This window comes from Trachypithecus francoisi, unplaced genomic scaffold (assembly GCF_009764315.1).
Source record: "Trachypithecus francoisi isolate TF-2019V2 unplaced genomic scaffold, Tfra_2.0 Lachesis_group5, whole genome shotgun sequence".
NCBI lineage: Eukaryota > Metazoa > Chordata > Mammalia > Primates > Cercopithecidae > Trachypithecus > Trachypithecus francoisi.
This window is the reverse complement of record NW_022681470.1, coordinates 110,963,319-110,986,209: the sequence shown is the minus strand read 5'-3', so window position 1 is coordinate 110,986,209 and position 22,891 is coordinate 110,963,319. Positions and strand designations below refer to the sequence as shown.

Sequence of the window (22,891 nt, the reverse complement as noted above, 5' to 3'; positions counted from 1 at the left end):
CATGAGTCTGAGCTTCTGCTAAATGCCTTTTCTAATTTAGTTTTTTCAAAGTTTTTGAGCATTCTTTTGGGTTATTCAATAACATGGAGTTCCCTGACATTGTCTTATTCTCCATTTGTTTTTGTTCTTGTCCCTCCAAATGAATTCTAAATATTTGACGGTCAGAAACAGAATTAATTCTCAATAAAATCTTATAGGTATGGGTATAAGTGGGCATGTTGTTCTCTACCAAACCCCTAATCCCAGGAAACAGCCACCTCTAGTTGTCCAGCACTTTGAACAACTCTTCCCAGTGAAATGATGGAAAGAGGCACATTCAAGGAAAAATGTTCTCCATTAAAATGGTCATCTATTTTGCTGTGAACAATTTGTCTTGAGATAGTCTTCCTGATATTCCTAAGATTCCCCCTTATTTATCACTCCTGCCTCTGCAGACGTTCAGTCTACCTATCTCTTTCTTCCCCTTACTCTTTCTGCCTGTCCCAAAATTCTGGTTCCCCTAACTTTCAGGCCTCACATTACCTGAAACTATTCAAATATTTATAGAACACCTCTTATGTGCCAGACCCAATACCAGGCACTAAAAATACAGTCATGAGCAAGATCACCTAACATACACACAGTAACACAGAACCTACAGAGCTTTGAGTCTAGTGGGGGAAAATTGAAAAACAAGGAATGACAGAGGGTGGAGGGATGCCTGTGGGCAATGGGAGCAGAGAGCAGGAGTAACTGGCCCTGCCTGGAGGGCTTTCTAGTGCTATGATGGAGGATGAGTAAGGAATTAGGTGAACAGGTGAGAGGATATTCTAGAGAGAACGCGTGAGACAGAACTAGATTGATTTGTTTAAGCAACTCAAAGGAATTCCACATCCAGTGTTATCCAGTGTGAGGAGATCTCCGAGGTGGGGCCAGGGAAGAAACAGCCAGCTGAGAGTTTTAAGCTGGGGAGTCATGTGATTAAATTTGCATTTTAGAAGGCTCTCCTCCCTTCTTCCTGAGGACAGAGTGAAGAAACATCCAAGCTGGTCTTGAAGGAGACTGGCATCCTGTAACACAGGTAAGAGATAAGGACTAATGTAATGTCTATGGGGTTGGAAACAGGTGGTCTGGTTTGAGAAATATTTAGGCAAAAGCATAGTTGACAGGACTTGGTGGTTGACAATAGGTGGTGGTGTGGGAGAGAGAGTAGCTTAAGAAGATACGTGGTTTCTCATGAACGTGGCTGAAAGGCCAGTCAGGTCTTTCCTAGACGGTGGACATGGTGGGAGGAGCAGGCTTGAGTGTGGGGATGCCAAGTTCATCAAACTGAATTTGGATATTGGATTTGAGGTGCCTGGGAGAGAGTGGAGCTCAAATGAGAGATCATGGCATCCATATAGATTTGTGAATCTTTTTTTTTTTTTTTTTTTTTTGAGACGGAGTCTGGCTCTGCCGCCCAGGCTGGAGTGCAGTGGCCGGATCTCAGCTCACTGCAAGCTCCGCCTCCCGGGTTTACGCCATTCTCCTGACTCAGCCTCCCGAGTAGCTGGGACTACAGACGCCCGCCACCGCGCCCGGCTAGTTTTTTGTATTTTTTAGTAGAGACGGGGTTTCACCGTGTTAGCCAGGATGGTCTTGATCTCCTGACCTCGTGATCCGCCCGTCTCGGCCTCCCAAAGTGCTGGGATTACAGGCTTGAGCCACCGCGCCCGGCCAGATTTGTGAATCTTTGGAACAGACAGATAGTAATTAGAGTCATCAGAATGGGTAAGATAACTAGGAAAATATGAGTTCAGCCAGAAACCTCTCCTCAGCCCCACCACTTCAGGGATCTGTCAGCATGGCAGCAGCCCTGAGTGAGGGACAGTAATTCCAGCTGAGGAGCAGAAAGTTTTTAATAGCATTCCCTAAAGTGTAGTCATACTGAAAAAATTGTTCCCTAACCACACACACACACACACACACACACACACGGAGTTGATGCTCAGATAAGTTTGGGGAAATCTGTATATTATTTCCCCTGCTTAGAGAATATTAAGGACTGACAAGCTCTGCAGTAAATACCTTTTTACCTTCGTTTAACTCAGTTTTCTCCATAAGACAGTCCTGGCTGAGAGATTACTCTGGATCTGAATGTCTCAGGGTGAAGGAAGCGGGAGAGAGCTAGCTTTCCCAGAGGCATGCTTCCAAGTCACCATCACAGAGTGTCATCTATCTGTTCATTTATAAGATGAAAACACTGGGGCTCAGTGATTGTTTCCAAGTTTCACAGTTAGCTAGTGACACATTTGGGTTGTCACCTACTCCTTTGACCCAATCTAAGAAAATTCCAGTGATGCAGCATAGTGAAAGTAGAAACACATTTTTCAAAATACATCAATCACAGTGTTTCTCAAAAGGCATTCTCTGTGACCTTGAATTTGAATCCTAGCTCTGACATGTCTTAGTCGTATGAGCTTGGGCAAATTTTCTAACCTCTTTGAGCCCCTGTTTTCTTGTATATAAATAAGGATGTAACAGTAACTAGTAGGATTATTATTAGATGCTACCATTAATAAACTGAGGCTGACAGATTGAGACTTGCTCAAGATCTCACAGCTAAAAGAGATAAAGCTGGAACTGAAACTCAGATCTTTGGCTCCAAATGTGGTGCTTCCTGTACTAACCAAATCATTTCTACCAGTGCCTCTGGGATTATGCCTTGGGGACTCACCTTAAGACAATCTTGCTCTTGAGACAGAGAAGTCTGCAAATGGTGTCCAATTAACTGAAGTCTAGAGACTGGCTGAAGCCAGACAGGGAGTGTGAGGAGGGAGCAGAGAATCTTGAGAAAGACATTGCAAAGTCTCAGGCCTAGAAAATGTTTAGAAATATTGTTTCTTGTGTTCCCCTCCAGTCTGTCTACCTGAATGGGAAACTGGTGGTGGGGCCAGGCATGCTTATTTTTGAACAAATAAACAGTTAATTCTGAGATGCCACCTTGATTGAGAAGCACTGTCCTTTTCTAAGCAAAAATCATCGCCCAAATTACCCTAGAATCCACCACTGCTCAGAGATCTGTGCCTGAACCAACTTGGTTATGAAGTTTTCCTTTGTTTCACGAAACTAGTTTAGGGTGGGCTGTGGGAGGAAGTTTCTAAAAAGCCACTGGGGAAGGACTGAATCTCTGAGGCGAAAGAGGGCGGACTCAGCCTCACTTCCTCCTTCTTCTCTTCTGGGCTTCCTGTCGTCACAGCACGATCATATTTTTTTGCCCTTCACTTCTCCTTTTACACAAATAGCCCCGGATACCCGTGTTACCAGCCTTGTCTCAGCCACCTCAAGGATAATCACTAAATTCTGCCTAAAGGACTGAGGAACAGTGTCTGGAAAAGGTAAGGTTGATGGCATTTTAACCTGGTTTGCTGTCTAATGTGGGGTAGGGCGTATTCTTAGGGGTCTGCATATACCTCATTAGTAACCATAAAATCTCCTGCAACTTCTCTTTCACAAATATTTAGTGCACAAAGTAAAACAGATTAGCAAGATACTAGTAACATCCCCAAACGCAATCAGGGCAGAAATACTTTTACTTAATCAAGTTCTTGTTATCTAAATCTCTGAGTTGAGGCATTCACAAGCCTTAATTGCTACAGAGCTTGAATTACTCTGTGTAGTAATTCCTGATGCCTGGAGCTTTCTCTGCAAGATGACACTGGGGAGATTTCCTATGTGCTCTGGTTTTCAGAAAATTGGCCTTGTGATTTTAAAGTGAGGAAAGAACCCACAGCCAGAGCTGTCTTTAGAAAGACAGCTAGAAGACACAGTTCTTTTTCATTTGAGAAATTTTAAAAAGTTAAGTTAGTGACTCTTCAAAGCCACTAAATAGAAAGGTGGCTAAAAATCAAAACACCAGGATGTGCTCAGTAACTGTATTTTAAAAGGTGAAAGCTAGACACCTCTAAAGGACGAGTAGATTGTTGGCTTTTAAGGAGCAGGAAGCGCATTGTGATCCTCAGCATTTCTCCAGATTATCCTTGGTGTACAAAACGTGACCACTGATGCACGTATAAATGCAATCCCCAAAACTTGATACTGCAGTAATTTCCAATCATGTGCTGTAACTAATGACTGAGGTTGCGTGAACTCAGCAAAGTGATAGCAGAGCTTTGGTCCTGACTCTCTGTGACCACCATAGGAAACTCTATATAAGAGCTTTCTTCTTCCAAGACCTGTGAGAATTTCACTTGATTATGCCCTGGAGCAGAAAGGAGAAAGTTCTCTTTGACTACACCCACCCATCTAAGAATGAGGGTTGGGAACAGGGCAGAGGGCTCTAGATTTCCAAGAGGGGTGGGGACAGGGGAGAGGGCTCTAGATTCCCAAAACACCTCAGAGCTTATTGAGCCTTGAATTAAAAAATAAAAAGCAGTCTTCTAAAACACTTTTAGAAGACACTAAAAGTGGCTTTTAGAAGAAAAAACACTTAATAATCAAGTGTTAGGTGCCTCCTGAGGCCAGGCGCTGTGCTTTGGGAATTGTGGGGGAGGGAGATGAAAAGAGAAGGAGAATATTTATCTAGCAAACAGTCCTACTCTTATGGAACTCCCATGGGAGATAAGAGATATACTATGCATGTGCTTTGGAAGAAAGCTGAGAAAAAGCAGACTCCTAGCTGCTGGATAAACAAAGAGGTTTTGCTTTCTCAATCTTGAGGAGAATCTGTACTATTTTGAAATTGTGGTTGAATGGGAGCAAAGACTGAACTGAAACATTATTTCCTGTGATGTTTCCTGTGTGGGCCAGTTAAGAACATTTAACTTTTAAATGAAAGGGTTGGGTGCCTTTATATTCATGAGGAATGATTCCGAGTCCATGCCTTCACAGCTATGGTTACCACCACCTAAGTGACCTCACCTTTGTTCACTGACAAGAGGCACAAACTGGAAAGGATGAAGTCTGTTGGTCCTTCGTTTTTTGTGCCCTCTGATTGACCCCTGACTGCACAGAGGCCCTCGGACTGCGGTTCTCCTTTCCCACTCCTACCCCATGGCCAGATATGGCACTTGGTGCTGGAGATACAGGATAACAGAGAAGATTATCATCTGAAAGGAGTTGTACAGTTTATTGTGGACTACAATCACAGCGGTATACAAATACAGTGCAATGTGCTCTTTTCTATAATAGATGGAGAACGTGCACAAACTGTAGGAGGAGTTAGGAGTGTGCCAAAGAATCCCCGGAGAGGTGACTGGTGGGTTCACTTTCACAGAAGTATGGGTTTGCTATGGAGACATTCTAGACCAAGGGTGCTGTATATTCAAATTCAAAGAAGTGTGTACCTCCAGGCATGTTAGAAATGAGAGCGAGCAAGTGAGACTGCAGTATAACACACCATGTTTACAGAGTCACATGAAGTGGAAAGTCCTTTCTCCTACTTGGCACCAGAAAGTGGAGGGTAAGATCACTGACCAGGCAAGTCCTAGGTCCAGCTCTGGGTGGGGCTATGCCCACCATGTTCACATGACAGAACTGATGGGATGTGGGGTTGAAATGAGGCAGAAGAGGCAGGTTTTTTCCCCCTCAACCTAGATTTTCACTTAGAGCAGAAGGAAGGGTGGAGCTTCTTGTGAGGTTACAGCCATTGTTTTCAGCTTAGCTTCTGTTCCAGGAAGTACTGCACTGATTCAGTTATAGTGGTTTTTTTGCATTCCTTGATTAGTCAGACTAGGGCTTCTTGTACTGAGCAAGCATCCACTATGTGTAAATCACCCTGGGCCCTAGAGACTGGGCACCTGTCGTCAGGAAGCTCCCAGGACCCATCTGCCACTGCAGGTGCAGGGCACTGAAGCAAAGTAACCCAGAGAAACCAGACAGCTGTGCAGAGCAGGACAGCATGGCTGCTGAGGCAGAGGAGGGAAGGATTGAGGTGGAGGTTGGGTGGCCAGTTTGGGAAGGCTGACTGGAGGTAGGTTCTGGGAAAGAGAAGACATGCCTTTGCAAAGCCAGTGAATGACCACTCAGAGTAAAGGCCAGGAATCTCTATGCTGAGAGTTAGAGGTGAGTGCTCTCTCTTCATTATCCATTTCATAAGCACACAGCAGAATTTCTTTTTTCAAAAAATTATACTTTAAGTTCTAGGGTACATGTGCACAAGGTGCAGGTTTGTTACATATGTATACATGTGCCATGTTGGTATGCTGCACCCATTAACTCGTCATTTACATTAGGTAATCTCCTAATACTATCCCTCCCACCTCCCGCCTCCCCACGACAGGCCCCTGTGTGTCACGTTCCCCTTCCTGTGTCCGAGCATTCTCATTGTTCACTTCCCACCTATGAGTGAAAATATGCAGTGTTTGGTTTTCTGTCCTTGTGATAGTTTGCTGAGAATGGTGGTTTCCAGCTTCATCCATGTCCCTACAAAGGACATGAACTCATCCTTTTTTATGGCTGCATAGTATTACATGGTATATGTGTGCCACATTGTCTTAATCCAGTCTATCACTGATGGACATTTGGGTTGGTTCCAAGTCTTTGCTATTGTGAATAGTGCTGCAATAAACGTATGTGCGCATGTGTCTTTATAGCAGCACGATTTATACTCCTTTGGGTATATACCCAGTAATGGGATGGCTGGGTCAAATGATATTTCTAGTTCTAGATCCTTGAGGAATCGCCACACTGTCTTCCACAATGGTTGAACTAGTTTACAGTCCCACCAACAGTGTAAAAGTGTTCCTATTTCTCCACATCCTCTCCAGCATCTGTTGTTTCCTGACTTTTTAATGATTGCCATTCTAACTGGTGTGAGATGGTATCTCATAGTGGTTTTGATTTGCATTTCTCTGATGGCCAGTGATGATGAGCATTTTTTCATGTGTCTGTTGGCTGCATAAATGTCTTCTTTTGAGAAGTGTTTTGAGAACTGTTCATATCCTTTGCCCACTTTTTGACGGGGTTATTTTTTTTCTTGTAAATTTGTTTGAGTTCTTTGTAGATTCTGGATATTAGCCCTTTGTCAGATGAGTAGATTGCAAAAATTTTCTCCCATTCCGTAGGTTGCCTATTCACTCAGATGGTAGTTTCTTTTGCTGTGCAGAAGCTCTTTAGTTTAATTAGATCCCATTTGTCAGTTTTGACTTTTGTTGCCGTTGCTTTTGGTGTTTTAGACATGAAGTCCTTGCCCATGCCTATGTGGTATTGCCTAGGTTATCTTTTAGGGTTTTTATGATTTTAGGGCTAACATTTAAGTCTTTAATCCATTTTGAATTAATTTTTGTATAAGGTGTAAAGAAGGGATCCAGTTTCAGCTTTCTACATATGGCTAGCCAGTTTTCCCAGCACCATTTATTAAATAGGGAATCCTTTCCCCATTTCTTGTTTTTGTCAGGTTTGTCAAAGATCAGATGGTTGTAGATGAGTGGTATTATTTCTGAGGGCTCTGTTCTGTTCCGTTGGTGTATATCTCTGTTTTGGTACCAGTACCATGCTGTTTTGGTTACTGTAGCCTTGTAGTGTAGTTTGAAGTCAGGTAGCGTTATGCTTCCAGCTTTGTTCTTTTGGCTTAGGATTGTCTTGGCAATGCGGGGTCTTTTTTGGTTCCATATGAACTTTAAATCAGGTTTTTCCAATTCTGTGAAGAAAGTCATTGGTAGCTTGATGGGGATGGCACTGAATCTATAAATTATCTTGGGCCATATGGCCATTTTCATGATATTGATTCTTCCTATCCGTGAGTATGGAATGTTCTTCCATTTGTTTGTGCCTCTTTTATTTCGTTGAGCAGTGGTTTGTAGTTCTCCTTGAAGAGGTCCTTCACATCCCTTGTAAGTTGGATTCCTAGGTATTTGATTCTCTTTGAAGCAATTGAGAATGGGAGTTCACTCATGATTTGGCACTCTGTTTGTCTGTTATTGGTATATAAGAATGCTTGTGATTTTTGCACATTGATTTTGTATCCTGAGACTTTGCTGAAGTTGCTTATCAGCTTAAGGAGATTTGGGGCTGAGATGATGGGGTTTTCTAAATATACGATCATGTCATCTGCAAACAGGACAATTTGACTTCCTCTTCTCCTAATTGAATACACTTTATTTCTTCTCCTGCCTGATTGCCCTGGCCAGAACTTCCAACACTATGTTGAATAGGAGTGGTGAGAGAGGGCATCCCTGTCTTGTGCCAGTTTTCAAAGGGACTGCTTCCAGTTTTTGCCCATTCAGTATGATATTGGCTGTGGGTTTGTCATAAATAGCTCTTATTATTTTGAGATACATTCCATCAATACCGAATTTATTGAGAGTTTTTAGCATGAAGGGCTGTTGAATTTTGTCAAAGGCCTTTTCTGCATCTATTGAGATAATCATGCAGTTTTTGTCTTTGGTTCTGTTTATATGTTGGATTGCATTTATTGATTTGCATATGTTGAACCAGCCTTGCATCCCAGGGAGTAAGCCCACTTGATCATGGTGGATAAGCTTTTTGATGTGCCGCTGGATTTGGTTTGCCAGTATTTTACTGAGGATTTTTGCATCAATGTTCAGGAGGGATATTGGTCTAAAATTCTCTTTTTTTGTTGTGTCTCTGCCAGACTTTGGAATCAGGATGATGTTGGCCTCATATAATAAGTTAGGGAGGATTCCCTCTTTTTCTATTGATTGGAATACTTTCAGAAGGAATGGTACCAGCTCCTCCTTGTACCTCCAGTAGAATTCGGCTGTGAATCCGTCTGGTCCTGGACTTTTTTTGGTTGGTAGGCTATTAATTATTTCCTCAGTTTCAGAGGTGGTTATTGATCTATTCAGGGATTCAACTTCTTCCTGGTTTAGTCTTGGGAGGGTGTATGTGTCCAGGAATTTATCCATTTCTTCTAGAATTTCTAGTTGATTTGCATAGAGGTGTTTATAGTATTCTCTGATGGTAGTTTGTATTTCTGTGGGATTGGTGGTGATATCCCCTTTATCATTTTTTATTGTGTCTATTAGATTCTTCTCTCTTTTCTTCTTTATTAGTCTTGCTAGCGATCTATCAATTTTGTTGATCTTTTCAAAAAACCAGCACACAGCAGAATTTCTACCCAAGCAATAGCATCAATACCTCATATCTATGACCAAGAATTGTTGTAAAAGAAAATATGCCACAAGCATACCTTTTTATAATCATTTAAAATGAGAGTGCTATGTTCCAAGAATTAGAATATTGGTACTTAAAGTGACGTTAGAGATTTAGACTCAAATAAAGTATCTAACTTATAATGAGAGCTCAATAAATGTGAGCTGTTGCAACTGTCCAATCTGCTTACTTTTCAAGTAAAATGACTTGTCCAAAATCATAAAATTACTTAATTGTTATTTAGAATGTCTTCTGATTCTCTATGGCACGCTCTTGCTTCTATATTATACTATAGTATAATATAGATTATACTATAATATTTTTATTAAGAGATTTTTTATTAAGTAGGCATCATTAGACTATTCTTCATTTACATAAATTCTTAGTGCATTTTAACATAAACAAACATAAAAATACAGCTTAATTGTAAATGTAATTGATCCTAAGCCACTATGCTAGAAAACTAAATACTAGAAAAACCAAATATATATTTTATTTTCCAAACCTTTTTGTTTGACCTTTTCTATTTCAGGAGAACTAGATTGAGGAATAGGGGTAAGAAATGATTTTAACACCTCATATCTTTTAAAACTTGTTAAAGTAAATTTGAACTTATGGCTTACTCTATATCAGGAGCAAATAAAGGCATTCAAGAATTATCCCATGGTTTAGTCTTCTTAAAATAACTATTGTAGAATCTCAATATTTATAACATAGAAGACTTAAATTGTAATGATTTTGAGATGAGAATCCCTTAGATCCTTTATTTATTTTCCAACTCTTTAAAAAAATTCTGACAAAATCAGACTGATAAAAAAGTTGAAAAAATATTATGAAAAATTTCTAAATCCTTTTCACCCAGATTTCCAAAATATTAACATTTTACTTCATTTGTTTATTCTTCTCTGGCTCTCTCATTTAAGAGTAATTAGTAACTTGATTGATGCCTTTTCCCCTAAATACCTTAGTGTATATTTCTACAAACAAATGTGTTCTCTTATATGACCACTTTACAATGATCAAAACCAGGAAATTAACACTTATGCAATATAATTAACAATCTATGGATTTTATTCAGATTCCACCAATTACCTCATTAATATTCTTTATAGCAAAAGGAAATTTCTAGTCATGCATTGCCTTCAACTGTAACTTTTGTCTCCTTTAGTCTGGAACACTTCCTGAGTTTTTCTTGCCATTGATATTCCTGAAGAGTAAGGTCAGTTCTTTTTTAGAATGTTTCTCCATTTGAGTTTATCTGATGTTTCCTCATGATTAGATTCAGGTTATTTAAATACCAACAAAGTGGCTTTTCTTATCCCACCAAGAGTCTTGCTTAATCTGAGCACAGCCAGCCTGCAGACACCATGGACAGGCATCTAGCCAAGGGACCCTGTCTGTAAAGTTCTGCTATTTCTACATAGGAGGAAAGAGAACCTCTGGTCTCTTGACTCTGTAACAGTGCTAACTGTTTTAGGTGACTGTTCCTGATTTAGGGAGTAAGCTTATTAGAAGAGTCCCTGTCCCACTTCAGCTGTTAGTAGTGGCTTGCTAAGCTCCCAAATGGGAGGAAGTGAGCCTCCAAGATCATCTGGATTTGTCTTTCTTCATTTTTTCTTTCTTCTTTTCTTCTTCCTTATTCCTCTCTTCTTCTATAAATCACCAAATCCCCTCCCCTAACAGTGGCCTAGAAGAAACAAAATTTTTACCAGATTACAATTTTAGGAAGGAGTAAGGTAACAGATATTCCTTGTTAAGTTGATGGAGAGATGAGCGGACACTAATACATAAGAGTTGATGCTTTGGCTTTGTTTTATTTTATTCCTACTTCTTTCTCTACAACTGCTTATTGCTCTTCAAAAGGACGTACAGCCATAACTCTGATTGCATCTCAGCCACTGGTCACAGGAGTTCAAACTGCAGAGGCACAAGCCGATGAAAAATGGAAGATCTTCTCCTGGATGCTCAACACATTGCACCAAATGAATTGGGAAGTAACAGGCACAAAACCAGAGCCTGAGATACTGGAAAGAGCATGGGCTTTGGAGGCTGAAAGACCTTGGCCTTCACCCTGCCTTTGATGATTCTTAGCTGGGTGACCTTGTGCCAGTCCTTGACTTCTTTGCAGAATGGGGCTAATGACACCTATGTTGTCAGGCTGATTTGAGGATTATAAATAAGACATTTATGAGGAACTCAGTATTTCATGGGATTCAGTGAACTATCTATTATGTATCTAAATTTGTTTGAGCAAGAAAGCCTAAATTTGGGAGCCCTCATTGGGAACAGATTTTCTCTCCTATTTAGAAAAAATTTTTCTTAATCACAGCCTCAATTTTCTTTGCTAAGGAACCAACAGTGCCACAGGCTCTGTGTAGGAAGGGATAGGGAGCCGTAATTACCTCGCAAATACTCTTGTATGTAAATTGACAAATCTGTATATAGAGAAATGTATATGGAGAAGTGTCTGGAAGGATGTTTGCCAAAATGCTAATGATGGTTATCTCTGGGAGGTGGGATTTCAGAAGACTTTATGCTTTCTTCTTTATACTTTTCTTTATTTTTTAAACGTAGATTTTTTTTTTTTTTTAAGAAAGCATGCTTACATTTGCTTTCTATTGCTGGATTTTTCAACTTTTCCTAATAGATTTCAATGGAGTCAGAAATGTGTTCTAATATATATTCTCAATCTTAGCTTACAAAGGTGTTGCTCTACCAAATTCTTCCATTCACTGAAAGAAAACAATTATGCATCTTAAAGAAAGTGTGCTTACATTTGCCTTTTATTGCTGGGATTTCCCAACATGTCTTAACGGATTTCAGTGGAGAAAGAAATGTGTTCTAATAACGTATTCTCAGTCTTAGCATACAAAGGTGTTTTTCTATTAAACACTTTTCTTCACTGAAAGGAAGTCTTACAGAAACTATACTTACATTTATTTATTTATCTTTTATTACTGAAATTTGAAATTTTCAAATTGTCCTGATAGGTACAAATGGAGAAAGAAACATGTACTTTTCTTTATTGTTTGATTTAAATTTTTAAATTTTTTTTACAAATGGCACAAGAAACTTCTTTTTAAAAAGTACGAAACAAGCAAGGGATTATTCTGGCCCCATGTATATTTTATTCCTAAAAATCTATTAGAAGCTAAGGGTTACCCTTAGGAATGGACTGGTAGGTAAGCTCTGAACTTGATCTTTCAGTGAGTATTCACTGAATAAGGCAGATACTCAGGGACTGGGCCATCCTGGAAATAGTATCTCATTTAGCCCTCAGAACAACCTCTGAGGTAAGTATTAATAGCCCTATTTCAAAGATATAGTGAAAGACAGGTTAAGCAAGTTGCCCAAGGTCACACTTCTGATAAGCAGTACTACCAGAATTCAAAACTAGACCTGTCTGATTCCAAAGCTAGCATTTATCAAACTGTGTTCCATGGAATACTATATTCTTTGAGCTGTTAATAAGTAATCTCCAACATAAAAATAGGCTTGTAGTTATATAAGTATATTTTTCTCTTTTCACAGTGCACATTAGCATATAAGAAGCTTTTCTCTTACACTGTTTTTTACTTTATCTTGGCTTTTGTTTGAGGAGCACTTATTAATATCTCATAAGTGTAATGGTCTATGTAGCACCAAAGCTGTCTTACTGTGGCTCCAGACCAGCTTGTAACATCATTGGATCAGATAAGGCTGAAGATGAAGAACTGATAGAGTTTTTTTTTTTTTTATCTTAAAAAATTTTTAAAAATAGAGATGGGGTTTCGCTATGTTGTTCTGGCTAGTCTTGAACTGCTAGGCTCAAGGGCTCGTCCCACCTCAACTTCCCAAATTGCTGGGATTACAGGTGTGAGCCACCACAGCCAGCCCGATAGAGGTTCTTGAAGCCTCTATCCAACCTTAACCACTTCTAAGCTTGAAGCCTCTATCCAACCTTAACCACTTCTAAGCTTGATTAAATTCAAGAGTAGATTACATGGTGCTGTTAGTACAGGTCAAAAAAAGACAGGGATGGAATTAGAAATCCACAGGTCTACCAGCTCAAGCCCATTGGAGGAAACTAAAGGATAAAGTTGATCCCTAACCTCCATGTTGAGTTGTGGAAGGTAGCCATAGCTAAGTGCAGTTTGGTCATGCAGATTTCCTGGAAACTGATGTTGGTGGTTTTTGCATAGAACCATGAGTCATGGAGCTGAGAGTCATAGACTTTGACTGTGGGAGGGGTGTCAGTTCCTCTAGATTGTAGTTGGAAGGGGTGGGAGGCTTAATCACTGCCCAGTAGCAGTGAAGAAGGGGAAAGGGAAATGGAGCAGCATTCTCTCTGGGGCCCTTATGGCATGTGGCAAAAGTAGTGACAATCTTCACCAGGTGAGAAGATTTTCTTACTAAATTTGGTATGAGTCTGGAAAGGTAGAAAGTGGGAGAGGAAGGAAGAAGAGGTTCTTCTTCCTGTTTGTGAAGGAAAGAATCAGTAGGAATGTCCCTAAGTTTGGGCACCTAGCCAGTTGGTGCTCTGTGGACAATCAGGTTACAGGGGCCTGAACTAATTGTCATAGGATACCAGGATGTTGGGGCTGATGTGATTCTAGGAAGCATCTGGCTCAATTCCTGTCTGTTACTGATGGGTAAGTTAGTTATTTGCCTATGTCCAAAACATCCGTTTATTAGTAGACTAAAAATTCAAGACCAAGCTCCTGACTCTGCAGTGTCATGTTCATTCCACTACATCAGATAATTCTGAGGTAATGAGGCTTTGAGAAGCCAAAGATGAATAGCATAGATCTTACCCTCAAGAAGCTCACATTCTAGTGAGGGAATAGTCACTTATAAAACAGAACGGTTAGTACAATGGCAGAGGTACACAGGTATCACAGATACTCCTTAGGGCAAGTGAGGGTTGGGTGTGAACACTTAGACATAAACAGAGATGACTTCCTGGAAAAGTGACACTTGAGCTGAATCATTAGGATGATCGTAACTAACTAGAATAAGAGACCATAAAGAAAAGGGAAAATTTCAGCAAAGAAACACATTAGCAAAGTAAAGAAGGAAGCATTAAGACAAGGATTCAATATTGCTTGCTAAATTTTAAAGTATAATACCAGGGGTGTTGCCATGAGTGTGAATTGATGGACAGGAGGAAATTAGGAGGGGCCTTTGATGTAAGTGTACATGCATAAATCCATCACCACAGTCAAAACACTGAGCATATGCATCAGTCACTACAGATTCCTTGTGACCTTCTGTAATCCCTTTCTCTCACCCTTCCCTGCTCCCTCTATTCACCTCCTACCCTCCCCTACCTTCATCCTCAGACAATCATTGATTTGCTTTCTGTTGCTATAGATTAGTTTTCATTTTCTAAAATGTTATATAACTGGAATCATACAGAATGTACTCTTTATTATTTACCCTCTTTCATTCACCATGATTATTTTTACATTCACTTATGCTGCAGAGTGTAACAATAGTTCATTCTTTTTAATTGCTAAGTCGTTTCCATTGTAAAATCATACCACTCTTTATTTATACATTCACTTGTTTATGGACATTTGGGTTGCTTCCAGTTTGGATTATTATAAATAAAACTATGAACCTTCCTGTACTAGTCCTTGTATGGACATATGCTTTCATTTCTCTTGGGTAAATACCTAGGAGTAGAATGGCTGGATCATATGATAAGCATATGGTTTTTTTTCTTTTTGAAACGGAGTCTTGCTCTGTCACCCAGGCTGGAGTGCAGTGGCCGGATCTCAGCTCACTGCAAGCTCCGCCTCCCAGGTTTACGCCATTCTCCTGCCTCAGCCTCCCGAGTAGCTGGGACTACAGGCGCCCGCCACCTCGCCCGGCTAGTTTTGTGTATTTTTTAGTAGAGACGGGGTTTCACCGTGTTAGCCAGGATGGTCTCAATCTCCTGACCTTGTGATCCGCCCGTCTCGGCCTCCCAAAGTGCTAGGATTACAGGCTTGAGCCTCCGCGCCCGGCCGATAAGTATATGTTTAACTTTGTACAAAACCAGCAAACTGCTTTTGAAAATAGCTATACCAATTTACATTCCCTCCAACAGTGTGTAAGAGTTCCAGTTTCACCACATCCTCGCCAACACTTGGTGTGGTCAGGTTTTGAAAACATTTTAGCCATTCTAGGAGATGTGGAGTGGTATCTTACCATGGTTTTAATTTGCATATCCTTAATAACTAATGAAGTAGAAATTTTCTTTCATGTGCTATTTGCCATCCATATAATATCTTCTTTCTTTGTCTGTTCTGATCTTTTGCCCATTTTAAAAATTGGATTGTTTATTTTCTTACCATTGAGTTTCAAGAGTTGTTTTTATACTCTGGATACATGCCTTTTATCTTCTGTGTGATTTGGAAATATTTTTTGCCTTATGTGCCGTGTTTTTTCATTCTCTTAACAGTGTCTTTTGAAGAGCAGAAGTTTTTAATTTTGAAGAAGTCCAATTTATCAGCTTATTGTGCTTTTGGTGTCTTATCTGAGAACTCTGTGTGATCAAGGTTGCAAATATTTTCTCCTAAATTTCCTTCTGGAGAATTATAGTTTTGGATTTTACCTTTAGATCTATGATTCACTACTAGTTACGATTTCATATGGAGAGAGGTATAAATGCAAGTTCATTTTTTGCATACTAATAGACAATTATTCCAGCACCATTTGTTGAAACAAGTATTGTTCATTCTCTAATGTATTAATTTTGTATTTTTTTGAAAATCAGTTGTCCATATACATATGGACTCTCTATTCTGTTCTCTTGATATATTTATTTAACACCAGTTCTATGCTGTCTTTATTGTTGTGGTTTTATAGAAAGTAATATAATTAGGTAGTGTTTGTATTCCAATTTTGTTCTTTATCAAACTTATTTTTACTATTCTAAGTCTTCTGCATTCCCAAATGAATTTTAGAATTAATTGCTTGAAGTCTACAAAAAATTCCGCTGTAGTATTGATTGGGATTACAATCTATAGATAAATTTGGAAGAATTGACATCTTAAAAATATTGAATTCCTGATAGATGGATGTCGTATATCTCTCCATTATTTGCATCTTTTCAATTTCTTTCAGCAATGTTTGTTTTTAAGTTGTAGCGTACAATTATTTCACAACTTTTGTCAGATTTATGCCTAAGTATTTCATATATGATGCTATCATAAATGATACTTTAAAAAATACTTGATTTCTAATGGTTACTAGTGCATAGAATGCTATTATTTTTTGTAGATTGAATCTTGTGTCTAGCAACCTTGCTACACTTACTTGTTAGTTCTAGTAGTTTTTTTGTAGATTTATTTAGATTCTCTACAAAGACATTCATGATATCTGTGAACAAAGACAGTTTTACTTTTTTTCTTTCCAATTTTGATGCCATTTTTTCCATATTTCATTTGCACTGCCTAGAAATTCCAGTACAATGCCAAATAGAGTAGTTAAGAGTAAACAGACTTATTTTCTTCCTTATATAAGGGTAAGACATTTGATATTATACCATTAAGTATGATGTTCTTAATTCTATGCCCTTCATAAATGCCTTTTATAAGTTTGCATAAGTGTTCTTCTATTCCTAGTTTGCTAAGTTTTTATCAGAAATAGATGTTGAATTTTGTCAAATAAGTTTCCTGTATCTATTCAGAAGATAGTTTGTTTTCTCTTTCAGTTTGTTAATACGATTAATTAAGTACCATTTTCAATGTAAAATAACCTTGCATTCCTGAGAGTAGCCCCATTTGTTCATAATTTCTTATCATTTTTCTATATTGTTAGATGTTTTTTACTAAAATCTTATTTATGATTTTCACATCTTGTTCTGAGGAATGTTGGTCTGTGGTTTCATTTCTTGTAATATCTTTCTGCTTTTAGTAACTGAAAATTCTGGCCTCACAGGATAAGCTAGCGAGTGTACCCTCCTTTTCTATTTTCTGGAAGATTTGATATAGAATCAGTATTATTTCTGCCTTACATGTTTAGTAGAAATCATCAATAAGACATCTGGACTAGCAGTTTTCTTTATGGGAAGATTTTTAAACTCCAAAATCAGTTTCTTATTAGAGGTAGGATTATTCAGGTTATCTATTTCTTGAGAGAGATTTGGTAATGTGTGCCTTTCGATGAATTCATCTATTTCATCTAAGTTGTATTGGCATCAAGTCATTTATTATATTGACTTATCCTTTTGATATCTATAGAATTTGTAGTGTTGTTTTCTCATTCCTAATATTGATAATTTTTGTTCTCTATTTTAAAATTGATTACCTGTGTATAAGTTTATCAATTTTATCAGTCTTCTAAAAGAGCCAACTTTTGTGAGTTTTTTTTTGTTTTGTTTTGTTTTTCTGTTTAATTGATTTCAGTGTTTTATCTTTATTAACTACTTCCTTCTGCTTATTTTGGGTTTAATTTGTTATACTTTTCTAGTTTCTCAAGATGCAATCGGAAGTCATTACTTTGAGACCACTCTCCTTTCAGCTATAGACATTTAGCACTAAAATTCACCCTGAAATATTGCTTTAGTGACAGTCACACATTTTCAACATGTTTTTAAAGTTTTTCTCAATTCAGAATTCTAATTTTCTCTTTGATTTCTTCTTTGATCTATGAACTGTTTAGAAGTACACTATTTAGTTTCCCAATTTGAGGAGATTTTCTAGGGATATTTCTGTTATTGATTTCTAATTCAATTCCTTCTAAATTTATTGAAACTTGGTTTATGTCCAGAATAGTCTATCTTGGTCAATGTTTCATGTAACCTTGAAAAGAATGTATATTCTGCTGTTGTGGGGTGGAGTGTTCTATCACAATCAGTTAATTTAAGTTGATCGGTGCTGTTGTTCAAATATTTACTGCTTTTCTGTCTACTGATTCCATCAGTTATTGAGAGAAGGATATTGAACTATTCAAGTATAGCTGTATACTTGTCTATTTCTTCTTTCAGTTCTGTTCATTTCTGTCTCATAAATTTTGACTAGGTGCAAAAACGCTTAGGATTTTTATGTTCTTTAGCTCAATCAGTCCCTTTATAATTATAATCTTCTTTATCCTTGATGATTTTTTCTGTAATAGTGTTTGTTTTAGTCTAATATAGACACTCCAGCCTTTTTTTCCCCCTTTTATTAGTGTTAGTATGGTATATCTTTTTCTGTCGTTTTACTTTAAAATGTATTTGCTTCTTTATATTTTAAATGCATTTTTTTGTCGGCAACATAATTGGGTCTTGTTTTTTTAATTCATCTATTTATTCCTGCTTCATATTTTAAGTATTCAGACCATTTCATTTACTGTGATGTTGATATGGTTGGGATTTTAGCATATTTGTGTTTTATTTGTCTCATTTTTCTCTTTGTTCTTTATTTTTCCCATCTGTTGTTCCCCCTTTTCTCTTTTTCTGGCTTCTTTTGATTAATCTAGTATTTTTAAAGATTTTTACCTTCAAGTGAGGTTACCACTTTACATATAAGAAGCTCCCAATAGTATACTTCCATTTCTCCCTTCCCAGCCTCTACACTATTATTATCATAAAGTTTACTTTTACATTTATTATTAATGCAATGCAATATTGTTATTATTTTTGTTTGAACTGTTCAGTATCTTTTAAAGAGATTTAAGACCAGGTGTGGTCATTCAAGCCTGTAATCCCAGCACTTTGGGAGGCTGAGACAGGCAGATCAGCTGAGTTCAGGAATTCGAGACCAGCCTGGCCAACATGGTGAAACCCCCTCTCTACTAAAAATGCAAAAAATTAGCTGGGCTTGGTGGTGCATGTCTGTAATCCCAGCTACTCAGGAGGGTGAGGCATGGAAATTTCTTGAACCTGAGAGGCAGAGGTTACAGTGAGCCAAGATCATGCCACCGCATTCCAGCCTGGGTCACAGAGCAACACCTTGTCTCAAAAAAAAAAATAAAAATAAAAATAACTTAAAGAGATTTAAATAACAAGAAAAAAGTATTGTGCATTTATTCCTGTAGCCACCTTTTCTGGTGCTCTTTGTTCCTCTGTGTAAATCTGTAATTCCATCTGGTCTCATTTTTCTTCTACTTAGAGGATTGCCTTTAACATTTCTTGTAGTATGGATCTACTGGTGTGGAATTCTTTCACCTTTTGTATATCTTAAAGTCCTTTTTTCAAGTTAGTAAAATGTATTTTTGTTGGGTATAGATTTTTAGGATGACAATTTTTTTTCTTTAGTATTTTAAATGTGTTGCTCCACTTTCTTCCAGCTTGCCTATTTTCCAGTAAGAAGTCTGCTATTATCCTTACAATTGTTCCTTATTCCTTAACAGGTCTTTTTTTCCCCTGGTTGTTTTAAGATTTTCTTTTCATCACTGTTTCTTGAGTACTTTGATTATAAAGTACCTTGGTGTCGCTTTCTTCATGTTTCTTGTGCTTGGAGTTCATTGAGCTACTGAGCTTCTTGGTTCCATAGAGATATTATTTTCATCAAATTTAGGATTTTATTTAGTCATTATTTCTGCAAATATTTTTCTAGCTCTCTTCTGTCCTCAATTTTAGAGACTCCAATGACATGTATATTAAGCCACCTGAAATTATTTTTCAACTCATGATGCTCTGTTCATTTAAAACATTTTATTTTCTGGCCAGGCATGGTGTCTCACACCTGTAATCCTAGCACTTTGGGAGGCCAAAGTGGGTGGATCACTTGAGGTCAGGCATTCGAGACCAGCCTGGCCAACATGGTGAAACTCTGTCTCTACTACAAATACAAAAATTAGTTGGGCTTGGTGGCATGCACCTGTGATCCCAGCTACTCGGGAGGCTGATGCAAAATTGCTTGAACCCAGTAGGTGGAGGCTGCTGTCAGCCAAGATCGTGCCACCGCACTCTGGCCTAGGCAACAGATCGAGACTCTGTCTCCAAAAAAAAAAACATATATATTCTGTCTGTGTTTCTTTGAGGATATTTTCTCTTGCCATCTTCAAGTTTGCTAGTTTTTTAGGTTTTTTTCTTCAGCAATATCTAATCTGCCATTAATCCAATCCAATGTATTTTTCATGTCACACATTGTAGTTTCATCTTTAGAAGTTTGATTTGAGTCCTTTTTATATTTTCCATGTCTCTATTTATTTTTTTGAAAACATAGTATCTGGCTTAATGGCTTTACCAATCTAACAGCTGGGTTGGTTTTCATCTATCGCCTTGTTGTAGGTTGTGCTTTTTTGCTTCTTGCATGCCTGATATTTTGAGTGAGTCTATGTGTAAATTTTACTTTGTTGGGTGCTAAATATTTGGCATTCCTATAAATCTCACCGAGCTTTGTTTTAGGATGCACTTAAGTTACTTGGAAAGTGTTTAATATTTGAGCCCTTACTCTCAAGAATTGTTGGGTAGAACAGTGTTCAGTCTAGAGCTATCTGTTCCCTATTACTGAGGCAACATCCTTCTGTATACTCTATCCTGTGAATCTTGGGGTTTTCCAGTCTGACTGATGGGAATAGTCACTGGTGCTGTGTGAATGGCAGGCACTGCTCAGATGGTACCTATCCTTGGGTAGTTTTTGTACATGCAGGTGCTAATCAGGACTCAGCTAAATTCTTTTTTTTTTTTTTTTTTTTTTTTGAGGCGGAGTCTCGCTCTGTCTCCCGGACTGGAGTGCAGTGGCCGGATCTCAGCTCACTGCAAGCTCCGCCTCCCGGGTTTACGCCATTCTCCTGCCTCAGCCTCCCGAGTAGCTGGGACTACAGGCGCCCGCCACCTCGCCCAGCTAGTTTTTGTATTTTTAGTAGAGACGGGGTTTCACCGTGTTAGCCAGGATGGTCTCGATCTCCTGACCTCGTGATCCACCCGTCTCGGCCTCCCAAAGTGCTGGGATTACAGGCTTGAGCCACCGCGCCCGGCCTCAGCTAAATTCTTAATGGACACTTTGGTAGACTGAATAATAGGCCCCAAATATGTCCATGCACCTTATAGGGCAAAGATGACTTTGAAGTTGTGATTAAATTAAACATTCAAAATGGGGTGATTATCCTGGATTAGCCAGGTGGTTCTTATCTAATCATATGGGCCCTTATAAGAATGAAGCAGGAGATATGGAAAGTAGCAGATATGATGACAAAAGCAAGAAGTTGCATGATGCAAGAAAGGAGATAAGGAATGCAGGTGACTTTAGAAGCTGACAAAGACAAGGAAACAAATTATCTCCCTGAGCCCTTAAGAAGAAATGTAGCCTAGCCAACAAACTGAATGTATACTTCTGACCTTCAGAACTGTAACATAATACATTTGCGTTGCTAAGGCACAAAGTTGTGGTAATGTTTTAGTAGCAATAGGAAACTGATGCAAGCACTGCTGTGAATCTTTGGGGTTTGCCCTCCGTGCATCTTTCTTTTGTACATTGCTGTGTCCTGTAAACCCTAGCTCCCTTGGTCTCCTCAAAACTCAGCTCTGCCTCCTCAACCCAGGGAGTCTGCCAGGCTCTCCCTCTGTGTTCCATGGTCTGGAAACTGTCTGTCAATATACGCTGAGGCAATCACAGGGCTCACACCATTTATTTCCCATCTCTCATGGGTCCGTGTCCTTCATTGTCTTACATTCAGTGTTTTGCAGACCATTATTTTATAATCTACATTTTTTAGCTGTTTCAAGTGAGGGGTTAAATCTGGTCCCTGTTAATCCATTGGCCAGAGGCACATTTCCCAAACATGTGATTTTATATTTTTACATTAAGAAAAGGAAAATGAAAAAGGTGAAATGAATTTTCATAACATTTTAGTTATCTCAATATGTACAAAATACTATAATTTTAAAATGCAATCGATATTGAAAAATTACTGATATAATCCTTTTTGTACTAAGTGTATATTTTACACTTACAGCACATAGTAATTCAGACTAGCCAGATTCTAAACGCTCAAAACTGCAGCACAGCTCTAGGGTACAGTGAATCGTGAGAGTCCGTGTTTAGCTGCTCAAGGGGACTACATTCATTTAAATGTTTCAGCTTTAATGTCCTCCACCATGAAATATTCTTTGATCAACCCAGCTGAAAATCTTTGCATTTTCATGGCATTTGTTACTGTTCTTTGGGACTTGACATATTTTATCTTTATTGATTGATATAGCTTGTGCAAAGGGCAACAGGAAGGATTCTCAAGAATTTGGAAATGAGGACTGGCAAATGTCACATCTTTCTAAGGGTTAATTTAATTTTTTTTAATTCTAGATAAAATGAATAAGATTATTTATTCATAGATGTGTCTTACTCTATGAGATATTTTGTCAGTGTGATCCTGATAAAGGGCTGGGAAACACCCAAATTCATCATTCACTCCTGATAAACAGAGTAGTTCTTTAAGACTTAATAATTGGCCGGTCACGGTGGCTAACGCCTGTAATCCCAACCCTTTGGGAGGCTGAGGCAGGTAGATCACAAGGTCAGGAGTTCAAGACCAGCCTGGCCAACACAGTGAAACCTCGTCCTTACTAAAAAAAAAAAAATACAAAAATTAGCTGGACGTGGTGGCGGGCACCTGTAATTCCAGCTATTCTGGAGGCTGAGGCAGGAGAATCGCTTGAATCCAGAAGGCAGAGGTTGCAGTGAGCCTAGATCATGCCACTGCACTCCAGCCTCGGTGAAAGAGCAAAACTCCTCCAAAAAAAAAAAAAAAAAAAAGACTACATAATCATGGGTTCAATTTACTGAGTACCGGTCTTGCTGTATCCCAGTCTGTGTGATAAGATCATTTAATCTTCACATCCACCCTAAGAGCGATAAGTATTGGCCCGTTTTACACAGGTAGGAAGAACTTGTGACTAGAACTGTTAAGTTTGGTGTCCAGTTCT

At 38.7% G+C, this 22,891-nt stretch overlaps 1 protein-coding gene across 4 annotated transcripts in view; it reads left to right on the top strand.

Moving 5' to 3' along the window:
• The first annotated feature begins 992 nt into the window (after window positions 1–992).
• CD53 (CD53 molecule) overlaps window positions 993–22,891 on the top strand; it is a 32,435-nt gene continuing 10,536 nt past the window's right edge. The window contains exons 1-2 of one of the 4 annotated variants that reach the window (XM_033197406.1): window positions 993–1,060; window positions 3,264–3,356. The gene's annotated coding sequence lies outside the window, so the exon portion shown is untranslated. Of the gene's footprint in view, window positions 1,061–3,203; window positions 3,357–22,891 lie in introns of those variants that run through there. The other 3 variants (XM_033197408.1, XM_033197407.1, XM_033197405.1) reach the window with 3 other exon arrangements.